The following is a 4,205-nucleotide window of genomic DNA, read 5'->3' as shown; positions in this document are numbered from 1 at the left end:
TTTCCCTATTTAAATAAATTGTATATAGTTAAGTAATAAGTGTTGTCTAATCAAAGTGTTTGAGGTTCCAGGGGTCCTTCTGTAGGGAGACTCTCCACACTCTAGGAAGGAGGGCTCCAAGGCAGAGACCGCAGGGATTCATAATTGGCTGTAGCTGGTGGGTAGCTCCACCTCCCAGGTTACAATGATATTAAAATATTAACTATAACATATGATAATATTTCATATAATATGGTTGAGATTTTAATAAGTATGCTAAGCATTGAAACGATAAAGTTGAAACAAAATGTTTTGACCATATTGAAACAAGTTAAAAGGATTTGTTTTCACTTTTTTTATCAACAGTTTCACTGAAATTAACATATTCTTAGTAAATATCAATTTTAATAAAACTGCATTTTTTCACTGAAAAAATGGTCTGTTAAGCATGTTTCAAGCAGTTATACATGGTGGCAGTAATGCAGTAGAAATCAGACTTTGCAAGACAGATTATTGCAATTGTCTTGTCAGTTAAATCCGTTGTGGAGACAACCATGTGGACCACTCCTTTTCTTAACTGTGATCATATAATATAGGCAGTGGGAAGTGATTGCTCTACAGTGGGAACAGAGTGAAGAAAAACCTGAGTTGGATATACAGATGAAAAATGGAGTGAAACAGAGATGGATTAGACAGATTTTTCACTATTGTTTATTCATAAATTCTATTATTTTATTCTCAAGAATTATAAAAGATTATTAGCTGTTAAACAATATTGACACATTGCTAATCAATACCCAACTTGTTTAGAATATCAAACTTCAGTTTAGTTGACTATTTTGTCTATAGTCCGTATATGACCATATATTTGGCAATCATATTTATCTGAATATCTTTAACTTTGTTTTGCTGTACATAAAGTCACATACAATTGAAAAGTCAACAAAATTTATGTTCTTGCCTAAAACTACTGGTATACAATACCAGAAAAAATTCTTATGCACTCAGGATAGTCAGAAATCTGCTTTTAAGGGACTGGGACTGTAAAATTTAACATTTCTTGTTGTTTGGTTCTTTTTTAGCAGTGCTGAAACTTAGAAACTTAGAAAAGGTATGATACAATTATTCTGAATTGTAAGTCTTCTGTGGAGATGGCACAATAATCAAACAATTCAAAATATTTCAGTGTTTAATTCTCTATTACTAAAATCCCATGTTAAAGTGAAAGAAATTAAAATAGTACTTCTGCACATTTTTTCTTCCTCATCTAACAAAGTGCTAACTCCTCAGATGATATAAATCAGCACAGCTCCACTAGTTTTAATGGAGATACACTTATTTACATGAGCTGAGATGTGGTCCTAAATCTTGTGAAAGCAAATGTTTCCTTTGATTACATTTTGCTGTTAGATATAAACATTGTTTCATTCAAACACAATCATCAGTTATTGTTATGCACACACGCACAAGTAATATATATTGCACACACAGAAGCAATATATATAAAGCCTTTAAGCAATCATTACATGGTTTTCAACAGCCCTTGCCTATGTAAGTCACTATAGAGACACTTCTGAAATCATTAACATTTAATAGGGCTTGAAGAAATGCAAGAGATCTAAATACATCTGAGGATTTTGGAAACCTGCTTCATCTTTCTCAAACCTTCTAACCTGTATCAAGTTTTCACGCAGCTTTTTAAGTACAACACTACATACCAAAGTATGTTTCAGTCTTACCTGGGCAAGAATTGGAAAGGACCATCAAAGAATTTTTCTCAATGTTATTTAAAAACATCAGAAGCAATAATGATTTAGAAAGTATTGCATTCGTCTGCACATAAGATTCCCCATGCCTACATCTCTTTTCATTAGCAATAGTTGGTACCCATCAAGATAGCAATTATGGTTAATTTGCATATTAGAAAATAAAGCAAACAGTGAGAAGTTGTCACTTACCAAGGTGAAAAATGAAAACAAAAATCTCCATTTTCAGGAACCACCAAAGCTCAGGATAATGCAGGAAATCATTGTCTTGTCATCTTGTTCTTCTTAAATTGCTGCTTGAAGTTCCCAGATGAGACTGGGGATCCATTGGACAATGTACAAAAGAAACACAAAGATTGTTCAAACTAAAGTGACAAGACAGACAAAATATGAGAGAAAGAAAAATATTCTTACACCCTTTTCAGATGCAGTTGTAAGGCAAAGAGATGCTTTATCCAAAGTAGCACAAGATTAATTGTGGAAGAGTCAAGAATTGAACCCAAATCTTCTTTTCCAGCTCCAGAGCTTTAAATAGATTGTACTTCCTTTTGTGTCTCACATTAAACCAGATTCTCTGTTGTGCCAGAATTCTGTTTTATGGTATCTTATGGAGCAACTATAGACTAGCCCTTACTATAACTTTCAGTATTTTGAGGATTGCTTTAAATTATGTTTAAGTACAGTGATACACTAGTGCAATTCTCAGCAATGGGTTGCCAGAACAGAGCAATATAATAGCTATGCTCTCTTTCTTTAGGTATGCCCACAGTGTGCCTGGTACACTATGAGCTGTAAAGGTAGAAAGTGGTTCTAATAGGCAACTGTGGCCTTCTAAGTATATTAATTTGATGGTTTGTATATGAAAAAAATGGGAGCTGGGGTTGTGCAGGCACTAAGGCACACAATTAATAGCCTAGAGATTGCAAGTTCAAGGCTACAACAAAAGTTCTTGTGACACAACCTGCTCAGTTTCCATCAAATTTGTGAATTCTGGACACAAAAAAGGATATGGAAGAATATTCTAACCTGGTTATTCATTTTTCTCAGAGTAACAGAGGAGAAAGAAGGTGAAGTTGCATTCAGGAAGATAATCAAGATTTAAAATAAAGTTTCAAAAATCCCTTCAAGATAGAGGGAAAGGAAAACGGAATAAGAAAGCTTGACTGGCACTATAGAATAGAACTTATAAGGTATTTGCTTTTAATGGGGGTCAGAGATTGAAAAGCAGAACAAACATTTTAATGATATACGAAGGGGTGTAACCGTAGCCTTTTTCCAATTCAGTACTTGGCTTCAGAAAATCATTTATGGCTTTAAGCTTCTTGCCAGAATAAAATAGTAGGTACGATTTGCTTCAGCAGCTTTTCATCTGCTATGCACGCTGTGCAGAAGACTAACAAGAAAAAGCATATTCTGAGCATATTTCTATCTAAGAAATTCCCTGAACTTGCAAGGCCCAAGGCATTGGCCACATGTTGCAGGTATTTTTTCCATGTTGTGTTTTATGACTGTGTGGTATTCAAGTAAGACCCAGAACGAATGATCCTTTTCGACAAATGGTTTCCTATCAATATACAGCAGGCTGGACTCAGTGGCCTAGAACAGGGTTGTCAACCAGGGGTACACATACCCTTGGGAGTACTTGAGAAGGCCCTAGGGGGTATTTGCAGGCAGGTGGGGATGGAGTGCTGCCACACACCATGCCAGCTAGTCCTACAAAATCCTATATCAAACAAAATAAAAACAAGGAAATCTAAAGCAAAGTGGAGAAAACTGAACAGTAGAGACAACTTTCCTTGTTAAAGCATGATAATTGAGAAAGAGCCATGAAATATAATTGTAATATATATAAAGAAGCTCTGTGAATAATGGAGAAAATAAGGTTATAAAAATTATGCTGCTTCTTGAAAATAGTTTCAAAACCCTTTTTTTTCATTAGGTGCTCTCCTATTCATAATTATTTGCTTTTTGTACACTAGATTTGACCACATAATGCCAGTAGTAACTCAATAGTAACTAAAAATACTTAGTATATATAATAAACCAACTCCAGTCTACCAATGGATTTAAGTAAATGCGTAATTTTTTAAGACTTTTATTGATATTGAAAGTCATATTTGTACATATACATATGCAATCATTATCCCACTGAAATGAAAACAAATATGGGGTGCGATATAGCCGTCAATTGACCATAGTAACCAACAGTAACTCTCTGGCAAAGAAAAATAAGTGATGTTATTCATGTGAAATATGGCTGGTATTCATCATTTTTCCTTATAGGTATGTACAGTGGCTAGCACAGTTGGACTCTGGTCTTTAATTGTGGTCTTCAGGCATTACCACAATACAAATAATATTAATACTTATGAGTCAGTAATATTAATTCTATTATTTACTGAACAACAGCACTTTCACCTGCACAATGCCGCTATTGCTATGTTAGAGATCTCGTAGTTA

The 4,205-nt window shown here is 34.4% G+C and overlaps 1 long non-coding RNA gene across 1 annotated transcript; it reads right to left on the bottom strand.

Annotated features, from left to right (window-relative positions):
* Positions 1-454: 454 nt before the first annotated feature.
* Positions 455-2,190, bottom strand: LOC149867339 (uncharacterized). The gene is made up of 3 exons (XR_016441623.1): positions 2,160-2,190; positions 1,938-2,061; positions 455-594 (listed from the first exon to the last, which is right to left on the bottom strand). It is a non-coding gene; the product is annotated as an uncharacterized LOC149867339 (long non-coding RNA).
* Positions 2,191-4,205: the final 2,015 nt, after the last annotated feature.

Source organism: Crocodylus siamensis, chromosome 4 (genome assembly GCF_052110815.1).
Source record: "Crocodylus siamensis isolate JL-2025a chromosome 4, ASM5211081v1, whole genome shotgun sequence".
NCBI classification, from domain to species: Eukaryota; Metazoa; Chordata; order Crocodylia; family Crocodylidae; genus Crocodylus; species Crocodylus siamensis.
Note: the sequence above shows the minus strand (reverse complement) of the source record. Positions and strands in the feature narration are given on the sequence as shown.